This window comes from Agelaius tricolor, unplaced genomic scaffold (assembly GCF_023055355.1).
Source record: "Agelaius tricolor isolate 1412-34295 unplaced genomic scaffold, bAgeTri1.0.p SCAF_28, whole genome shotgun sequence".
Classification (NCBI taxonomy): Eukaryota; Metazoa; Chordata; class Aves; order Passeriformes; family Icteridae; genus Agelaius; species Agelaius tricolor.
The window spans coordinates 8,303,911-8,317,053 of record NW_027269288.1 but is presented as its reverse complement, the minus strand read 5'-3'; positions in this window follow the sequence as shown (position 1 = coordinate 8,317,053).

The window sequence follows — 13,143 nt, the reverse complement described above, 5'->3', positions numbered from 1 at the left end:
TGTTGTATGTTATATTAATAAAGATTTCCTAAGAGTTGTGCCTTTATAATTTATGTTGATGCTTTTCTTGAAAGAATATACAACTGAAATTCAGTTTTATAGTTGTTGTTTTGTAACTTTTATACTTAAAAAGTGATTCTAAGCGTCATATTTAAATTCCACCAACACGATGAAAACAGTGCTGGAAATGCAGTTATATTCTCCATTGCCCAGGTCCAGGGCATGGGACCTCCTCAGGAGCCCTGTGGTGGGCCCAGTGCAGGCTGGAACCGGCCCCAAGAGGGGCTTTTTGAGAGGGCTTTGCTGGAGTTTTTGGTGGTGGATTTGGGGTTTTTTATATATATATAATTTTTTTTTTTTTTTTTTTTAAGAATAAACCCCTCTCCTGTGGATGAGTAGCAGCTGTGCCCGGTTCTGAAGGGCCGGGTAGTGATTGCGCCCAGGTGAGCCGAGGGGCGGGGCCTGTGAGGGCGGTGCCCCTCACCTTCCTCACCCTCACACCTGCAGCTCGGTGCTGACGGGACCCGCACGGTCCCCACGGCTCGGGGGTCCCCGAAAACTCCTGTGCCTGACCAGGGGCTGTTTCTGGAGCAGCCCAGCAGCCACCTGGCCGGGAAGGACGGAGCTGAGCGGTGACCATTTCTTCCACCAGGTCAGTTCCACGAGCCGAGTTTCTTTCCCGAGGTTTGGGACCCGCTGCCCTCAGCTGCGGGGCTGTCTGGGGTGAGGTCCCAGCAAAGGCACGGCCAGAGCTGCTGTAATGTGCCTTGAGTAAAGATTGCTCATGTTGGGATTGTTCCTCTTAAAAACGAGAGGCTATAGGAGCCTGTAAAGTGAATTTCGTAGCCCAGGGTGTTTTCTGAGGGGCTGCCAGGCGCTCGGGCGGTTTCGGCTGTTGTGGGTTCAGAGTGAGGAATTTTTCGCCCCTCGGTGCTTTGTGTTGCGGTAGCGGCCATGGGCTGCAGGGCCCGGCCCAGACAGGGGGAACACACAAATAAAGCGCTATTTTTCAGATATTTGCGGCCATTTACAGCAACTGGCCGCTAGACGGGCGCTGTCTGGCGCTGTCCGGAGCTCTCCCGGTGCGGCTGCCGCTAGATGGGGCAGCGGTGCCGCATCCGCCGGGGATGCGCGTTCGGGGGCCCAAAGGGGCTCCCTGCGCGGTACCGGGGCTCCCTGCGCGGTACCGGGACTCCCTGCGAGGTACCGGGGCCCCTCCGGAAAACGGACCCATAAATGCGCGTCGGTGCTGTGCCAAAGAGCGGAAATTCTGCCAGAGATGGGAACGGTCAGCGCCGTCTGCACCTGCGGGCTCCTCCTGCCCGTCCCTCCAGCAGCATCCCCACCGTGCTGGGCTGGGGAATCCTCCCCGAGGTGAGGAGGACTTCATGGACTCCTGATCAGAGCAGTAGGGATGGCCATGGCTGAGTTATCTGCGGGTTTGGATCGCAGACTGAGTGTTCTTCCTCCTCCAACTGCACCAGCCTTGGCTTTTTGCTGGAGCAGGTTTGGATAATGAGCTGAGCAAACAGCTCAGTCTCTCACATGGGTGTTCTGATGCCATTGCCACACAAGAGTTAATCACCACTGCTGTCTGCCCTCTCCAGAGGCTGCTTCAGCTGTCAGCAGGGATGGTCTCTTACAAAGAATGATTCAGAGCATTTAGATAAAGGCCCTGCTCAGAATCACCACTTGTAGGAGCATCTCTCTTCATCAGTGATTTAAAAAGACAAAAAAATCAAAGAGCCTGGCAAGGCTGGCTACCTCTGCCAGCAAGGAGAGGTGCTGGGAATCCCCCCCAGGCTCACTCGAGCTCCCTGCAGACCCTGCCTGGCTTCTGGGGCTGGAACAGGGAGCTGCAGCAGGGGCTGCACTTAAACCAGGGGCTGGCTCATGGTTTGCAGTTTCCTTGGCAGATCACAAGTGCTGGGGCCTCTCCTGAGTTCTGCTTCCCTCTGAAAGCCGAGGGTCCTTGCTGGTAAGATTCTCCCTGGGGTTTGTGACTGCATTTAGAAAACCTGACCTCTGCTTATTTTTCTCCGAGTTATAGCCTTAGGTCAACATTCTTATAGGTTTTATAAATAAACTCCAGCCCAGCACATCCCCTCGTGAGCAGCAGAGAGGATTTGGGTAGGACTAAGGAAATAGAGCATTCCCCTTTCCCACCAGTAGATATCAGACTGTCTAATTCCTCTCCTTGGTGTGGCCTCATGCCTGTCCTTACTCCCTCCTCCTTGGTTTTGGTGATTAACAATGGTTTTTCATGTTATATAGAAAAGCAGGACAAATTATCTGCATGGGGCTGGGTTAGTACAGGTGTAAAAGGCTTTTGATTGACCAAAGCACGGTGCAGTACTGATGTCTCAGTGTGTTAATGCCTTGATCTGATGCTGGGCTGCCACTGGCTCTGGGTGCTGCCAGGTCATTTGTGCCTTCCCCCTGTGCACTGCCCAGGCTGTGCAGGCTCATCCCACCCGAATTCACCTGAATTTTCAAGCACTGGCCAAGCTGTGTGTGGTGTTTGGCTTTGTCCTGGCTTTCAGCATCACCAGCGTTCCCAAGACATTTCCTCCTTTCCTCTTTTATCCAGACAGTTGCTTGACACAGCACAGCCATGGTTACGTGCTGGGCAAAGCTGGAAATATTTTCTCTGCCTTGGAAACTGAGGTGCTGGTGTGGTTTTGGTGCTGGCATGTTCTTGGTGGTTTGCTTGACTTTTCTGTCCCCTACCAGTGTTTCTGCCCCAACTTCTTGTTCTTTCTTCATCTCCACCCTTTTAATCTCTCAGCCTTGTGTTGGAGACTGAGGAGATAAGGGTGTGAGCAATGAAGAGTCCTGCAAAACATAAAATTTGTGTCACAATTTCCCAGCATGGGGTGAGTTGGGAGAGCTGTGAATAGAGAGCTATAGACAAGAGGATCTGCTGGCTTTCTTCAATAGAGAGATGTGACTCAGAGTCCTCATTCCTTTAACTTTTACATGGGCATAGAGTGGTGCAAACACCTGTTTGGATTGCAGCAAACCACAGATGGAGCTCAGACAGCCTGCAGAATGGTCCCCAGGGATCTTTGAAGCTGCAAATCTGAACTTTTGAGGATAAGGGAGTTATGAGCTTTTCCTTGAAGGCCCAAATGGAGGCAGCTGTGGAGCAGAGTGTGATTTGAGCCCGTTCCTGGTACCCTGTGGCCATCAGAGCCCGGGAGCTGCGCTGCTGCTGGGTTTCCCCTCCCTCCTCTCCGGCCGCCCAGCTCCGTACCCAGTTTCCCGTCAAGAGCTGAGCATTTCTCATCGAGAATGTGGCCTGTGGTGAGGGGGTGGGAAGGGAAGAGGGGGTGGGGTGAGTGCAGGGGAAGCTGGGGCTACTGCAGTTTCATGCCTTAATCTCTATTCTCTCTCTCCTCTGCATGGCTTCCTGTTTTTTCACACCACTGCTCTTAGAAACAACAAGCTGCAAGAGAGCAGGACAGCGCTGGCGGTTGGAAGGAACCCCTGGAAACACCTGCAGAAGGTCTGGGTGCAGGCTCTGGAAAAGGCAGGGCGTGTTTGTGTGCTCCCCAGGTGTGGTCCTGTCCCACAGAGGTGGCTCTGAGGAGGGGATGCTGTGCTGTGTGCTCCCCATAAATGCCCTGCTTGGTGCTGTGCAGCAGCAGAACTATTCATTCGTTCTCCTCTTTGAGCTGTTTTCCTCAGCTGCTCTTGAATGGACAAATCTAGAATTTGTCCTGTTCTTAGGAGTCTTGTGACAATCAGCCAGAGGTACTTGGTGTCAGGATAATGCTGGATATTGAATCACCAGTGCTGCTTCCTGCAGGATCTGGGATTTGATGCTTGGAAAGCCACCATGCAGTCCTGGTTTGTCAAGTGTGGGAAATGAGGAAGAATCTTGGTTTGAAGAGCACCAGTGAGGAGCTGCCCTCCCTTTCCATGACCCTGGGCAGCTTGCACAGCTGGACAAGAGTGACCTCTCAGGGAAGTGGCTTCCAAACTGAGAGCCAGGGTCAATTTTATCTGAAAATTCACAAAGAACTGAAAATTCTCAAGAGCTGTGACTTCTGTTTTTAGGGGCCTGACAGGATTCTTGAAACACCAAGAAGTTGCATTAGGAACTGTGCTGTCAGTGTAATTTCTGTATTTACTGCCATGTTTCCTCCCTGCTGTTTCGAGGGGGGGGAAATTGCTTGTTTGACCATAAGCAAATGGCAAAATGTGGAGAAAGGTGTCTAAAATCTGTAATTCATCTTCATAGGTGAATAACTGGAAGAGTTGAGGGGACTGCTGTAGGATCTAGGCTGTGTCCCCTCGGTGTCTGAGCTGTGCTCTTGTCCAATGCTGCATGTCAGAGAGGCAGCAGGAGCCCTGAGCCCTAGCCAGTGTGATCACTGAAGAATGGGAGATTATTTTTAATCAGAAATCACTGTGCTGCTGCCTCATCTGCCAGCGAGCCAAAGATCAATCCTCCAGAAGCAGCGATTTTTGAGGAATGGAGCCCCGTGGCTCAGGGCATGAGACAATTGGGTGTTTCTGAGATGCAATTTCTGCTGGTGACATCAGGGCTTTGGTTTGTGGCACGTTGCTAAGTGACTCCCAAAGCTGCTCCTCTGGCTAATGGCCACCGAGGGAAAGGTAAATAGAGGATTAGGTTGCACAGCCTTGCTCTGGCACCCTGCTCTCGGCAGGAGGAGGGTGGGCAGCCAGGGAGCACAGCTGCTGCAGGAGGTCCCTGCCTGCCAAACGCTGCTGCAGGAAGGAGATGAAAAATGGGGAAGATTGCGGCAATTATTGAGCCTTGTAAAAATAATTAGGCAGACAACAGCAGGCAAATGGGCCGGGAGGAGAAGGAAAGACAGCTGCCAAAGCAGAGAGAGGGAGGACACTGCTGGGCATGGGAAAGGATGGGGAATTGGGTGAGATGCCCCTTTAATCAGTGGCTGGGGAGAGATGAAAAATAATGAATGAGCTTTGTGTGCACATGACAGCAGGACAGGGAGGGAGGGGACATCCCCTCACTGAAGCTGCTTCCACCAGAGGCTCCTGCAGGTTGAGTGCCATTTTTGGGGCTTTTCAGCAGTTACCAGTGGTGCCAGGCATAGCCAGTGACACACAGAGAGGGGAGCACAGCTTCTGCAGTGTTTGTCAGGAAGGGCTGCCTGATTATCCATGTAGGAATTGGTGCCAGGGCTGTAAGGGAACTGGACAGAATATTGGTTAGTCCAGGTTTCTAAATGATGGGAACAATTTTCCATTAGGATTCCTTTTCCTCCTTCATTCTCTGGCTCCTTGCAGAGCCAGCAGCAGGCTCATGAATGATTTTTGCACTGTAATGCTGTGGTCTCTGATCTGTGGGCAGGGCTGTCTGCTGTGGCACAAGGATGCAGTTAATAAGATTTGACAGCGAGTCTCTACCATGTGCTAAATGTCACTTGGTGGTTGGTGATTTCATGGTGACACTCATTCATGTCTTCCAGATTAATTCCATGCATTCCTGTCCTCCTGGTTCTGCTTCCCATGATGAGTCTTCCCAGCACCTCTGTTTAGAATTTAGCAGGAATCCCCTCCTTGCTCTCTAAGCTCTTGCAGAGAGATTTTTCTGCATTACCTAAGCAAATCATCCTTTTGGGTTTGTAAACCTGTGGTGCACACAGCCAGCCCAGAAGCTACAACTGCCTGGTATGGTAGAGGACACAGCCTGTCACTTGGCTCTTCTTAGCCCTCCCACCAGAAATTTTTCTTCAGTCAAGGCAAGCAGCCAAAGAGGGGAGGGAAAAGGCAGAGCTGGGAGAAGCCCCTTTGCAGGGATCCATGTGCAGAGCTGCTGCTGCTGTGCCCCTCTCCTGGGGAGAGCCAGCTGCACTTGTGGAGCACGGGGTGATTCACTCACCCATAAGATCTAACAGATAATCTGCACCGAGGTAAACAAACAAGGACCAGCCTAAATTACTACTAGAGTTCAGTTGTCTCTCTGTAATGGAAGGTTTCAGGGGAATTTGTGCTCATGCAATCAGAGCTGCTGACTTCTCATTCAGAGCAGAGAAAAACATTGTGTTCAGAATCAGTTATGCTGCTGGCTGGGGTTTTTATGGCCTCTTCCTCTGTTTTTTGTGACATAAGAGAAGCAGTGTGACTGGATTTAATTTTCTGCTGTAAGACTGGTGCCAAGGCAATGAGTGGGGAGAACTGCTGGGCAATTCACAGTCTCCTGCCAGTGGAAGGAGGCCACTTTGCCCTGCACCAGTTTGCTGGGCTCCCTCAGTCTTGGCTAATTCACATGAGGGCGGGACATGTGCTTACCAACAGCAGCTTGCACCTATGAGGTCTCCAAAGCACAGCCAAGGTAACAGGCACAACCATCTGGTGATGAGCTAGAAACACGGAGCATCAAGGAGGTGATAAAAAATGAATCAAGGTTTGATTGTGCTGTGGCTGGTCACCGCTGCCCAAAGTGGCTGAAGGGCACTGGAGGGACTTTGCTCTGTCAGCTCTGTCCTGTGCAAGTTTGTTGGGTGTTGTCATCTTGGGTTTTTTGCAACTTAGCAGGATTTCATGTGCTATTTTTTGTCATTTGTAAGTTGAGTAGATGCTTGGCTGCCTTTCCTCCTGTGGTCAGCTGGAACCCCACAAAAGAGGTTCAGGAAGAGGAGAAGGGGAAAGTGCTCTGGTGCTGTGGACTGAGCAATTCTCAGTGCCTGTGATAAATCTGTTACCACCAAGCATCTTGCCGTGCCCATTGTCAGAGATAAGGGAAGACAAAGATTCAGTAAAGATGAGAGCCCTGGGGGACAAGAGCTCAGCCACGCTGGTGAATGAGATCAGATGCCTGTGTTTGGATTTTGCCAAGAGGAGGGAGGCACATTTCCAATCCCTCTGCTGGTTCTGATTCAGCAGTGAAAACAAGAGGTGTGGGTTTGGGGGGGTTTGTGATCTGGTAATCCGAGGGGTCTGTTCAAATCTCCAGGTTTGCTCTGTGCATCCTGACAGTGACAGAACTGAGTCTAAGGAGCAGCCAGTGCTGTCCTCACTGTGGCTCCCCAGGCAGGGAGCACACAGCCGGAGCAGCAGCAATCAATGAAGCTTTGAAGGAAGAGGAGAGTGGTAAATAAATAATGTGCAGGGAGGAGCAGGCAGGGCATGACCCGTTAGCAGGGAATGGCTGTAAGTGGGTGCTGTAAAAGCCCTTCTGGCCCATGGGAGCTCTGTGCTTTGAATTTGTCTGGCTCCAGGGTGGGAGCCAAGAGATGAGGGTGACAGGCTGGGAAATGGCACAGGGAGAGGAATCTTTCTGGTAAAGGAGAAGTCCGAGGAGGGGAAGAATGTATTTTTGGTGTCAAAGGGTTTCTGAAATGTTTCTGTTTCTGCCACCAAAGGAATCACATGTGTAGTCAGCAGTTGTATTTTGATTGGGGGCTGCTGAAGGGTGGGAGCAATGTCTTTCAAGGCAAACTCTTCTCAGGGGGTTGAGTGAGTACCTTGGCTCCCCAGAGCACCCCAGAGCAGAGGGGTTGTGTGCTCATTCCATTCCCAAAGCCCCACAGTGTGGCTTGGCAGCATTGCTGTGCAGTCCAGAGCAGCACACACCTGTGCAGCTGGTGCTCATGGAAAGAAAGAGGATGCAAAGATTCCATTACATTTTCCCATCGAATCTCCAAGGCTAATTCAGAAAGCCAAAGCCGTGCTCAGTGCTCTCCTTTCTGCCACTTGGTTCTGCTCTGTTGGCATCCCAGCATCCTTCCCCTCCTGCCTGTGAGCTCTGGGCTGTCACTGCCCTCTCCTCACCCTGTCATTCTGTCCCTTTAGCCAGCAGACTCTGCTCTGCCCGTGGCCTTTAAAGAAGAGCAAATTGAAAATCTGGCTCCTGACTGCAGCTAGTTTGCAGCAGCTGCTCAAAACACCAAACAGAAAGTGGCTGTGAGGAAGGAAATGAGAGGTTGAGTTTTTTCCTGTTGCAGGTAGCAAGGAAATAAAATAGGAAATTTAATGCAAAGTTATCTTGCTGAGCCCCCAGCACCACAGGCTGCAGGTGCTTTATGGCTGCTTTTGCCTGATGGCTTATTCCTCTTTGTGCCAGGGTAAATTCTGGATTTCAGGTCCATGTGGTGCTGCAGAGCAGCTCCCAGCAGAGACCCTTTGGGAAAGGGACACCCAGGCAGTGGGGATAATTCTGAGTTAGAATAGGAGGGGAGTTGCTGTGAGCTGGACATTCTAATACAGACCCTGGCTATTTGGGCCTGGTGAAAATGGACATGGATCAAATTCAATCCAAGATCTTGACAGTTTTCCAGCCCAGTGAATGAGTGGTTGCATGGGCAAAGGTGCCCAAGCTCTGTAATTTGTGTTTCCTTGCTGCCATTCTGGGAAAATGGAAAAATCACTTGGGTGCTCAGGTGCCTCCTGCTGCTGAGGGGAGACCCACCCTCGCTGAGACCCGGCTGCTGCCGTGCTTTTAATGATTATTCTCTCATAACAAACAATGGAGCTTTTAACTTTATTTTTTGAGCCACACTCGCCCTTGTAGCACATAACCCAAGTGTTTAACATAGTCAGGACTTGTCCTGCAGTTTCCCAGTCCTGGTTCTGTTTAGGCTGGCTGGACTCTTCCCTTCTGTGAAATACATCTTCTCTTCTTTGTAAATGTTTTTAAAGACCTAATGAAAACAAACATTATCTATTTCTAGACCAAAATTTGGGGACAAAAATTTTGCGCTTTCCCGCTACTAAAAAGAATTTGTTTTTCCTTCATCACTGTTCCCATGGTAAAAGTTGTTACCTCCAGCTATGTAAATGAGTCTTCATCAATATGTCTCAGGTGGAAATTCCCCTTTTTGCAAATGGAAATTTTCCTGTGGTAACAGTAAAAATAATTTTCTTTCAGCTAGAGCCATCTCTCATTTTAGAAAAAAAGAAGAAAAATTCCATTCACATTCCTTTTCTCCTTGTTGTCACTGGTGACTCATGCAATGGCCTTTGCTACTTATTTCTGACTCTTAAGTGATTTTTCAGGTGGCTGCTAAAAAATTCTTAAAGCATTTGTCACTGGCATCTGCCTCACTTGGTAACACAGTACATATATTCTGATTTTTATGCAGAGAGTGTACTCGTTTGAGTTCTGAATGTTGCTTGGTTTGGAATACACATTTTAGATGTGAAAGCTAAACAAACAAAAACCACTGAAATACAACAAACTCTTGAGTCTGTGCAAAATATTTAGCACAGGCAGGCACCTGCATCTGCCTTCAGGGTGCAGCCACCCACACACAAGAGCTGCAAGATCCGGTCTTACTGGAAACAATTCATAAAGACCCCCAAAATTCCCAAACGGGATGAAGGGCTTTCTTTTTAGCACTGTGACTTTGTCACTGAAGTCTGGTTTTGTGAACTCGAGCTGTGCTTCTGAGTGTGGGAAGACTGCATGCTGCTTTCCTTCTGGTAGCAAAGAAAAGGATCCAGAATCCCCTAACAGTAATTTCAAGAATAAATAGCGTGGTTTAGTTAAATAGGCAGTTACAATTCATAATGGAAATGTGTGGTTTTAAAGATCACTCACTTGTATTGCAGAGAAAGAAAACAACAGGAGAAAGGAAAGTTGTTTGTCCCTCCTGAAGAACAGATAGTCAGAAAAGGGATGGAGCTTCTGGCATCTGTGTTTGCCATTTTTAGTTTTGTATCAAAACCCATCTTCCATAGAAGTCAGCTCTTGAGTGGCATTCCCTGAGAGGGGGAAATGCTGTGTTTGTGTTGCAGCATGCTCTAAGTGACAGAAACGTGGTGTGTTGTGACATTGCTGCCCTGAGCTGTGCAGCTCCACCAGCTGAAGACCTCGTTGGGGTTGTACAAACAGCAGAGCTCCCCAGAATGCCCAGTGGAACACGAAGGAGCATTCCCAGTGCTCTGCATGCAGGAAAACACAGCAGAAGCTGTGCCATTGGCACCATGAGAGGAGCAGAACACGAGCCCCTTACCTGCCCTCAAAGCCCCGGGTTTCCACAGCAGCCTGTGCAACTTTGCTGGGCATTTTTCTTTATTTGTGGGGTGTTTTGCCCAAACAATCTCCTGTATTTTTGCAGTCAGTAAGTCCCAGTATCCCTGACAGAGCTGTAGCCTCACGTTCCTGGCAGGGCTTGGCCAGCAGCATCTCCTGCTTCAGTTTGGTTGTACCATCCTCTGTTCTGGGGTGATGTGCTGCTCACAGCAGCCACCATCCACAGAACCTGCCTTTTGCCTCAGCACTAAACTCTGGCACGGGCAGAGGTGATAACTCAGAAATTCTGATGAGGAAACAATGAGGAAGTATCAAACAAACCCTCATTTTGATAACTCTGAGGCAGAGCTGCCTCCCAGCTGGCCAGGAGGGGACCTCGGCTGCCACTGCAGCTGACTCAGGTCATGCCTTGTTGCAGCTCTGCTCTGCCAACATTTACAGGGGAACCAGAGAGGAACGCGTTGTTCTCAAGTCTGCAGTATCCTTCATTTAAATACATAGTCACACAAATAAAACAGTATTTTTATCTGGACAAGGACACCAAATCGAGCCACTTTGGCCTTCAGCAAGAGGGCTGAGTGTCTTTGTCGTCATTCTCCCTTCTCTCTGTCATTTTGGGGTCGCAAGATTGACAGCATTTCAGAAGCTTTTCAAACAAACAGACTGCTCAGGTCCTTGAATCCCACCCCCTAATACTTCACCATCAGCTCCTCACAACTTGTGAAAGGGTTTTTTTTTAATGGCATTTTTGTTTGAATGCACGGTCATCAAAGAGAAAACCGTGCTGACACTTTGTTGTGGTTTTAGCCTCTAAAATCTCTCTTGTGGCAACATCAACAAGTAAACTGTGGCCTTGTTCCTGAAAGAAAAACAACTCATATTATAACCACGGTGTCCTCAGCTGTCCCAAAGGCTGAGCTGTGTCACGTTTGTCTTCAGGGCAATGTCCTCCTGAGCAGGTTGCTGCAGTGTAGATGGAGAGGAGAGGGAACAGCGCTGGCTTGGGGGTGGGTGAAGGGTGTCTGTGTGTCAGGATGTGACAAACTAGGGGTGTATGGGGTGGCCAGTCCAGGGAGCAGAGCTGGGGGCTTGGGGGGATGCCCTTGAGCCTGTTCCTGTGCTCTGTGAGGTGCAGTTACAATACTTAGTGCAGTTTATCCTAATTCTCCTAATGTTCCTGGATGTGCATGGTGCTTGCTTGCAAGAGGACCTGGGTGCCCCAAATATATATATATATATGTGTGTGTTTGAATAAATCTTCAAAGCCTGTAGCAGGGTAGTATTATTCTATTGCACTGAGAGCTTTTGTGTAACATGCAAAACCAAACAGTGACTTTCAAATGTTGGAGCAGTTTGGCTTGGCCACAGGATTTGGTGTGGCCTGTGGCTGTGCTCAGGTGAGCTGTGGGGCTCACCACTGACAGCCAGCGTGGATCAGGGCTGCACTTTGGGTGGCTGTGATCCTATTTCAGATCTTGTTGCAAAAAAAGCAAACAAAAAGCCCCATCTTTTGAGTTTTAAACCCAAGCAGCTCCCAGCCGTGTCTGCAGCCCAGCGTGGTTTCCCCGCCTGAGCACTGCTAACCACATGGAGCAGAGCCTCAACTCTCCTCAGGCTGCTTGGGCTTCCTGTTTGCCTCCTGGTGCAATGAAATGCAGCAGCTTGGGTCGGTTTGTTTGTTTGTCTGTCTGTCTGTCTGTCCCATGCTGGTGAAGGATGAGGGAGACTCTTCTGTCCCCATCTGGAAGCAGGGAATACACCCCCAGAAGTGTCACTGTTCACCACATCTGCCAGCATCCCTGTGGCTTGGGACCCAGGAGGGCAGCCAGGGTGTTTGTGTCTCTGGGTGGAAGCATTCTGGCTGGCTGATCCTGGAAATACCAAGCTATGGTGGTTCTGTGTCTTGTTTTCATCCTCCCTCCTGCTGTTTCTCTGTAAAAGCTGACCATGTCTCCTCACTGGGTAAATTCCCTGAGAGTGGGACAGTGGTGACTGCTAGGCTGGGGTCTGCATCCTTCCCCAAGCAGGACAAGGCCCCCCAGACTCAGCAGCAGTGTGGAATTGTGTGATTCTGCAGATTCACCAGGTTAAGTGGCACAGAGCACGCAGGCAGCAGGAGAGCTTGAGAGCTGAGAACACAAAATTAACCTTTCAGAGTTTTATGAACAATCTGGGCGAATGCAAAGCAGACTGGCATGGAGTAGAAATGGGCACTGTGATCTGGCATGCCTTGCATGTCCCTCGTGTTGGGTGCATTTGAAATAATTCCACTTGCCCTTCTTAGCAGTGTTCTCTTCCAATGCATTAGCTCTGTTTGGCTCTCGATAACACAGAAGAAAACTAAGCAACCCTCCCTTCTGTTCTTCCTGGAGGTCTCAGATCTTAATCTTAGCAGGTTGCAGTTATTTTTTCTGACTGAGTTCCTTTTTCCCTTCCCTGCAGCTTCTGATGTCCAATTTCTCATAGGCCATGTGGGCAAATGCCCTGTTGGTGTTCAGTACAGCTGTACATGTGAAACTTGGAGATGATGAACAGAAAAGCTGTTGAAAAGGAAAAAAAATACAGAACAGAAACCAGAATTCCTGTAAACAGTCTGTTAAAAATATCTTCAACACATGTCAGGGCTGATGATTTAAAATAGACAAATTCTGAGCGTTATAAGGTCACATGGAGACGCGATAGTAGATTCAAACAGAGTTGAACAATTAATGTTTCAACAGTCACATCTTGTACTGTTGGCAAGATATCTGTGTTGCCAGCTAGTAATGTTCAGGGGAAAAAAAATGAGTCAGATTGCAAGAATAATGAGCTTCTCTTGGATGATAACATAAAGGGGAAAAAAAAAGAATTTATACCTTAATCATATGTCTCAGCAAAAGCTTTAGGAAAATGGTGATTCTGGGAGTCATAAAACTGCAGGACCAGTCGAGGTGACTCAGTAGCACAAACCATGCACTGTACCATGGCTTTTTGTTTCCGTGTGTGGCAATGAAATAATTAAAATCACAAATCCATATTCCCAATATTTTCTCATTGGTGACCTAAAGTACGGCAGGCGTTTCAGAGGAGATGTGTGAAGAGAGAGAGACTTTTCAGATGAGCACATGGTCTTGGAGTATGTAATTGCTGCTGAAAATTTAATGAGACAGAGAGGAATGATTGTCTTTGAA